Genomic DNA, 8,442 nt, shown 5'->3' on the forward strand with positions numbered 1-8,442 from the left:
GGTTTTAAAAAGGTTAAGAAAAAAAGGTTTGAAAGACAGAGTGGCCCAGAGACAGGAGAAATGGAGAAAGAGAGAGAGATAGACATACAGAGAGAGGTATCTTGCATCCACAGGTTCACTCCTCCAGATATCTGCAACAGCCCCAGATGAGCTAAGCTGAAGCCAGGAGCCAGGAACTCCATCTCCCACATGGGTGGCAGGGGCTCAAGCACTTGGGCCATCCTCTGTCACCTTCTCAGGTGCATTAGCAGCAAGCTGGACCAGAACCAGAATAGCCAGAACTGGAACAGCACTCTACCACAGTATGTAGGTGTAGTGGCAGCTTTAGCTGCTGTGCCTTTGTTATAAATTTCGTCATTTTGTGCTCTTGGCTATTTTCTCTAGTCTAGTGGAGTTGGGTGTAGTGTCGTTTTCTGTTTGTACTTTTTGAAGCTGATTATTGTTTGCTTTTAGCCTTTTTCTTTTCTTTTTAAAGATTGATATTATTTATTTGAAAGAGTTACAGAGAGAGGTAGAGACACAGAGAGAGGTCTTCCATCTGCTGGTTCACTCCCCAGATGGCTGTAACAGCCCAGCCAGAGCTGTGCTGATCTGAAGCCAGGAGCCAGGAGCTTATTCCAGGTCTCTCACATGGATACAGGGGCCCAGGACTTGGACCTCTTCCACTGTTTTTCCAGGCCATAGCAGAGAGATGGATCAGAAGAGGAGCAGTCGGGACCAGGACCAGTGCCTTATGGGATGCTGGTGCTTCAGGCCAGGACTTTAACCCACTGTGGCACAGCACCAGCCCCAATCTTTTTCTTTTCAATTCTGGTCTACTCCTGTATGACTATGGAAAATAAATAAGACAGATAGCATGTTAGAAGGAGATGCGTACTGTAGAGGAAAGTAAGGAGCAAGTAGATAAGGTACGTATTTGTCAGCTCAGGTATTTGCCACTGATGGGGTGTTTTGAACAGCAGAAATCCATTTTCCTGCAGCCCTGGAGGACAGAAATGCAAGCATCAGGTGCTGGCTAATTCCATTCCTCATGAAGATCCTCTTGCTAATACATCACGTCTTCACAATCTTGTTTAACTTTAAGTACATCCACCCTGGGCGGATCTCCGAATGCAAAAAATCCACAGGGATAATGGGATGTAAAGGTGGCATACATGTTCCATGTGCCCTGAGGTGCCCTCGTAGAGGCACCCTGGATGTTAGGACTTCCAGATGCGAAATAGAGGGGCACAGAGCTTTCACCACAGGGAATATTGAGGGAGCTCAATCACAGAAACACTAACAGTCAGAAGAAGGGGTTGAAGTGAGCCCATGGATGTTTATTTGTTTGTTTCTTCTTTCCTTGTAAATGATTTATTTATATGAAAGGCAGAGTTACACAGAGAGAGGAAGAGATAGAGATATTGATCTTCCATCCACTGGGTCACTTCCCAAATGGCCACAATGGCCAGGGCTGAGCCAGGCTGAAGTGAGAAGCCAGGAGCTTCTTCCAGGTCTCTCATGTTGGTGGTGGGAACCAAGCATTTGGGTTATTTTCTACTGCTTTCCCAGGTGATTACAAGGGAGCTGGATTGGAAATAGAGCAGCTGGAACTTGAACTGGTACCCATAAGAGATGCTGGAGTCAAGGCCGTGGCTTTACCTACTATACCACAGCACTGGCCCTCCATGGGTGTTTCTGATAGAAGAGCATTCCAGACAGGAATTTCAAGTACAAACAGAAGTCTGGATGTGTGTGCTCTTGGTTTGTTCAATTAGAGGTAAAGAGATGGGGAGAAGTGTGAGAAGCCATAGACCAGTGGGGAGTGCAAATCCCAGGCTGTGAAATGGAAGGTGTCACTGGCAAGCCTTACATGGCTTTGACATAGAACGAAATGTGATTTACACTTGAGAATAACTGCGTACTGATTACAGTATTCAACCAAAACTATTAAGTAGAACAAACAAACAAACAAAAATACTAAGAGGGATAACGTATTAAGTTGTTCATCACCAGTCAGAGCAAGGGCTGATCAAGTCACTGTTTCTCATAGTGTTCATTTCACTTTAACATGTTTCCTTTTTGGTGCTCAGTTACTTGTCATTGATCAGGGAGAACATATGGTATTTGTCCCTTTGGGACTGGCTTATTTCACTCAGCATAATGCTTTCCAGATTCATAACAGGGATCACTTTTCAGTTACATTTAAACACCTAAGAATATTTGTGTATTAATTACAGAGTTCAACCCATAGTACTAGAACAAAAAAATACTAAAATGGATAAAGTATTACATTGTACATCAACAGTCAGGACAAAAGCTGATCAAGTCACTGTTTCTCATAGTGTCCATTTCATTTCAAAAAGTTTCCCCTTTGGTGCTCAGTTAGTTGTCACCGATCAGGGAGAACATATGATATTTGTCCCTTTGGGACTGGCTTAATTCACTCAGCATGATGTTTTACAAATTCTTCCATCTTGTTGAAAATGACCGAGTTTCATTGTTTTTGATTGCTGTATAGTATTCTATAGAGTACATGTCCCATATTTTCTTTATCCAGTGTACTGTTGATGGGCATTTGGGTTGGTTCTAGGTGTTAGCTATTGTGAATTGAGCTGCAATAAATTTTAAGGTGCAGACAGCTTGTTTGTTTGCCAATTTAATTTCCTTTGGGCAAATTCCAAGGAGTGGGATGGCTGGGTTGAATGGTAGGGTTATATTCCGGTTTCTGAGGAATCTCCAGACTGACTTCCATAGTGGCTTAACCAGTTTACATTCCCACCAACAGTGGGTTAGTGACCCGTTTTCCCCACATCCTCTCCAGCATCTATTGTTGGTAGATTTCTGGCTGAAAAGTGATCGCTGTGAAATATAAGAGTGGGAATAAGAGAGGGAAGAGATGTGCAATTCGGGACATGCTCAAGCTGACTTGCCCCAAATGGTAGAGTTAGAAACATACCAGGGGATTCCAATTCAATCCCATCAAGGTGGCATGTACCAATGACATCTCACTAGTCCAAGTGATCAATTTCTGTTCACAATTGATCATAATGAAAGGACTAAGAGTCAAAGGGATCACATAAACAAGACTAGTGTCTGAAAATACTAGCTGATAGAATAAAAAAGGGAGAGAATGATCCAACATGGGAAGTGAGATACTCAGCAGACCCATAGAATGGCAGATGTCCTAAACAGCACTCTGGCCTCAGAATCAGCCATTAAGGTACGCAGATCTGGCTGAAAAGCCCATGAGAGTATTACAGGCATGGAAAGATAAAACACTCTGGCAAAAAAAAAAAAAAAAAAAAAAACAAAACAAAACACAAACACCTACATGAAAGATCTCCGTGAGTGAGATCCCAGTGAAAAGAACAGGTCTTCAAAGAAGGAGGTACCTTTCTCTGAAGGGAGGAGAGAACTTCCACTTTTACTACGACCTTGTCTAAATAGGATCAGAGTTGGTGAACACTAAAGGCTCCCATAGCCTTGCTGACTCATGACAGGAGCCTACGGTCATTAATGATGCCATAAACAAGGGTGTCAATTTGTTAAGTCAACAACAGGAGTCACTGTGCACTTACTCCTCATGTAGGATCTCTGTCCTTAATGTGCTGTACATTGTGATTTAATGCTTTAACGAGTACTCAAACAGTATTTTTCTCTTTGTGTTTCTATGTGGGTGCAAACTGTTGAAATCTTTACTTAATATATGCTAAACTGATCTTCTGCATATAAAGAGAATTGAAAATGAATCTTGATGTGAATGGAAGAGGGGAGGGAGAGGGAAAGGGACGGTTGTGGGTGGGAGGGAAGTTATGGGGGGAGCCATTGTAATCCGTAAGCTGTACTTTGGAAATTTATATTCATGAAATGAAAGTTAAAAAAAAAGAAATGTGATTTACATGCTTAAAAGAACCCCTTGGTGTGTTGTGCTGAGAACAGTCTGAAGAAAGGCAAAGGGGGAAGTTTGGAGGCTCTTGAGATATTTGGGATGATCTCAGTGAGAGAGGATGGTAGTTGGAAGAAGATGGTAAATGGTGGTGGTTGGCAGAGGCAGGGATCCAGGAGTATTACTATATATAAAAAATCTAAAATTACTATAGTTTTTTGACATGCAGAGCTAGAAAGTAAGAGAGAGAATGATGAGAGAAAGGTCTTCGTTCACCCCCCAAATGGCCACCACGGCTGGCGTGCTGCGGCAATCCAAATCCAGGAGCCAGCTGCTTCCTCCTTTTCTCCCATGTGGGTGCAGGGCCCAAGCACTTGAGCCATCCTGCACTGCCTTCCTGGGCCACAACAGAGAGCTAGACTGGAAGAGAAGCAATTGGGACAGAATCCGGCACCCCAACTGGGACTAGAACCCGGGGTGCCGATGCTGCATGTGGAGAATCAGCCAAGTGAGCAGCAGTGCCAGCCTAAAATTACTATATTTTAAAGAATGTTTATTTTCCTTTTTTCTCTTTTCTAACAATGTTTATTCTCCTCTACTTGAGCGAGAAAGAGACTGAGAGCAACACACACACACACACACAGAGTGAGAGAGAGAGAAAGAGAGAGAGAGAATAACTCCCACCTTCTGATTTATTCTCTAAATGCCTGCAACAACCAGAACTGGGCGAGGCAGAGCTGGGAGCAAGGAACTCCCTCCAGTTCTCCCATGTGGGCGGCAGGGGCCAAGCACTAGGGCCATCATTTGCTGCCTCGCCGGATGCACTAGCAGAAGGCTGCATTGGGAGTGAAGCTTGTGGGACTAGAACTGGCACTCTCCATATGGGATATAGTTGTAATCAGTGGTGCAACCTGTTGCATCACAACATCTGCCCCTAAACGTATAATTCAATTATTCCATGAAAATTTTTTTAAAAGATTTATTTACTTGAAAGGCAGAGTTACAGAGAGGCAGAGAGAGAGAGAGAGAGAGAGAGAGCAAAAGAGAGAGTCTTCCATCCACTGTTACACTCCCCAGATGAACATTGGCCAGAGCTGGCCTGATCTGAAGCCAGGAGCCAGGATCTTCTTCCAGGTCTCTCACGCGGTTGCCAGGGCCCAAGGACTTGGGCCATCTTCCACTGCTTTCCCAGGCCATAGCGGGGAGCTAGATCAGAAGAAGAGCAGCCTGGACTCAAACCAGCACCCATATGGGATGCCGGCACTGCATGCGGAGGCTCAGTCTACTACGCCCCAGTGCCGGTCCCTCACACCACGCCCTATTAAAGAGGATTTATTAAAGGGTAGTAGGAATCTGCTCATTGGCTGTGACTGGATTCACCTGTTTCTTGTCCAGGCATCTACTCCCTAAAATAGGAAAAAGTGACTTAACACTGTGTGCATTTCACTTCAGGGTGACCCTAGACCCCATAAAGACGTCTTGTTTCTGTTGAATTCTGAATGATTTCCACTTTATTCAGAATGTCAGAGACTTAACGGCCCCTCTGCAGTCTTTCCCAACCGCGGATCTACTGATAATTCTTCGTTGTTGCAGCCAGGAGCTGTCCTGCACACCCTCCCACAGCTGGTAACAATCAAAACGTGTCTGTGTTGTGGGTTTGGGGGAAGAAATGGCCCCAGGAGGGTCGGTCACAAGCAAGCAGTGGCCCTGCCTCCCATCCTGCTCACCCACTGGACCCGTGGTGGCAGGTAAAATGCATGCCTGGTGGTTGCATTTCTGGCCCTGAGAGGGCTGCCCCGCATTTCCGCTTCTGGCCAAAGTGAGTAGGCATGCAGAGCTTCCATTTCCGGTAGGGTGTGGGAGGTCCCAGATGGCAGTTTCTGTGGCAGAGCTCTGGCCTGAGGTGGTCTCTACCAGTTCCTACAGCCCCCAGCAGAGGTCTTCTGGTTTGCTTTGTGGGTAGGGGAATGGGCTTGGCCTGGGTCAGGGGAAGACTGGGAGGTGGGAGGGGCGGCTTCCAGGCAATATTGTGGTGAACTGAGAAAGCTAGGCCTGGTCCATAATGCCAGACCCATTTCACTCCCTGGGCACTGAGCGGGAGCCTGTGTGTGAACAGCACCTGGCTCGGGGGTGAGGCCGACCACTTCTGTGCGGTGGGGGGTAGGGCCTGGGGTTGAGCTCTGGGGCTCAGAGGGTAAGACTGGAGAGGGAAGCCCGTTCCACGGTGGGGCTTTTCTCGGCTCTAGGGTGGAGCTCCGGGAAGCACAGCAGCTCCAGGTGTGAATGGCTGCTCCTTGTCCACTGGCCAGCTCCTGCTTGTGGTCTGCCTTTGACACCTTCCCTTGCACATGTGTCAAGAATGGAGGTCCAGGAAGGTACGTGGCCGCTGACTTAAACTACACTGATTCCCGAAGTCAATTTAGGGAAAATTGGCATGTTTTTCAAGTTAATTCTTCCTCTTTGAAAGTGGCATAGCTCCCCATGGGTTGGTTCTTTTTTCAGGCTATTAAAATTTTAATTATCATGAAATGTTATGGGTTCCCTTTACTCCCAGATATTGTGTATACTTAGTTGCTTTTGTTTGCTTTGCTAGAAAACATGTTTATTAAGTATTGAATGGAATGGTTTCTCAGCCTTTGTTTTTCATGACCTTGTCTGCTTTGAAGGTGAAGTCATTATTTCATAGAATTTTGTAAAATGTTCTTCAGATTGCTTTGATAGATAAAAGATTGGATTCAGGTTATACTTTTTTATTTTTTAACCACAGTGTCAGAGAAATTGCGTTGTGTTCTCATTGCATCAAGATGAACATGATAATTGGTTTTCTCAATTAGTGATCTCCAGTATTTCTAGCAAGTAGAACTTTCAGAGATGAATGCCCAACATGTCATGAATTTATATACCACCTTGACTCTGGTTGCCTTAGCTAGGCCTGCAGAGTTTAATGCCCATCCAAGTCTAAAGGTGCAAGAACACATGGACTGTTATGGGACTTGAAAGGAACAAACTGTAGAATCAGAGGCTGGTGGTACTGGGATACCCTGTGGGATGTTTTCTTCCCCCTAAGTCCAGCTGGAGAAGTCAGTGGAATAAGGACAATCAGCATAAGAAGAGACAGAAACATTCTCTTGAATTTATTACCTGTCACCTTGTTTCAAAAGGAATATGGTATTGAGAAAATGTAGCTGTGTTTTTTTAAAAATTATGATCTATTGCTGCTCTGTTTCTTTATTTTTTGGGTTGTCCTTGCTGTCTGTGGCATATTAGGAATCCTGTCAGTGGTGGGATAGGCTTTTCTCAACATTTCATTACTCAGGTCATTGATTAATGCTTCATATCTGAGCAGCTTCTTGGAGAGGGGGCACACCAGAAACTCCAGGGTTGTGTGGAAAAATGCTGGGCATCTGCCCTGCCCTTTTGCTCTGATCTGCTGGGGGCTGTGACCTTGTCTCATGCAGGCACCCTAGACACCCACAGCACTGAGGTAAGCGTGCCATGCGCCCCTCTCAGCATGGCCTGGCAACTGGCGACCCCCCCTTTGTTCACCCTCCCTGCTGCTTCTTTTGGAGTTTATGTAGTATCAAATCACACTAGAGTCTTGTGTTAAGTTGTGTCTTACATTATGTGTCTGGAAGGAACTAAGAAAATAACTAAAAACTATCCTGAATATTCTTGGATGAACTGAGGCAGCTGTTCTAATTTCAGATATAACAGACTTTAAGTCAGAAATGGTTGTAAGAAACCAGAAAGGTTATTTTATGTTGATGAATGTATCAGTTTATCAGAAGGAACAACTATGGAAATATTCTCAGTAAACCACCTTGCCTAGAAATAAGCAAATGTAGACATAATTGAAGGTGAAAAATCAGCAAATTCTACAAGAGTTGGAGACATCACAATGTTCATGGCAAAATGGAACTATAAGAGAAAAATAAAAAATATAAATATACTCTCTCAACATAAGCTCCATTAAGTTCAAGACACTTTTGTAAGTGATGTTAATAACCATCTAATCCATCCTAAAAAACTAAGGGTTCTCTGAAATTCCTCTCTCCCTCTTTTTAAAACTATCTTCCTCTAGACTAGAGGAGTAAGGTGCCTCTCTATTATGCCATTAAACTGCTCCTAACTTTTTTAATTGTCTTCATCTTTTTACCATGTCCTCATCCTTGCTTGGGTAGAAGACTTATTTAAGAGTAGGTAAAAGAACCCAAGGTTTTGATAAGTCTTCATACCACCAAATGTGACTTCACAAAATATGTAGGCCAATACTGAAATGAAATGTGTTTTATGAACTGTGGATTGTGTTTAATCCATTTCTGGGCTTCGGAGGCCATGTAGAGCACTTCATTCTATAAATGAACACATTAGGGCTGTAAGTACACTTGTTATATAAATGGCCTACAGAATTACCTAGGATAGTCCAAGTTATGCCTAGGATGGCATAAATCATTGCTTAGAGATGCTTAGTTGAACAAAGGTTGAGGACTGGCTGGGTGGTGTTCTGCAGTGTATATGTACTATAATTTCTTTATCCAGTCATCAGTTGATGGACATCTGGATTGATTACCTAT

General features: G+C 44.0%; 1 pseudogene; it reads right to left on the reverse strand.

The window, feature by feature from the left end:
* Positions 1-6,790: 6,790 nt before the first annotated feature.
* Positions 6,791-6,992, reverse strand: LOC138847776 (phosphatidylinositol N-acetylglucosaminyltransferase subunit Y-like; annotated as a pseudogene).
* Positions 6,993-8,442: the final 1,450 nt, after the last annotated feature.

Source organism: Oryctolagus cuniculus, chromosome 16, assembly GCF_051225735.1.
Source record: "Oryctolagus cuniculus isolate XC-2025 breed Fujian yellow rabbit chromosome 16, ASM5122573v1, whole genome shotgun sequence".
Taxonomy (NCBI): Eukaryota; Metazoa; Chordata; class Mammalia; order Lagomorpha; family Leporidae; genus Oryctolagus; species Oryctolagus cuniculus.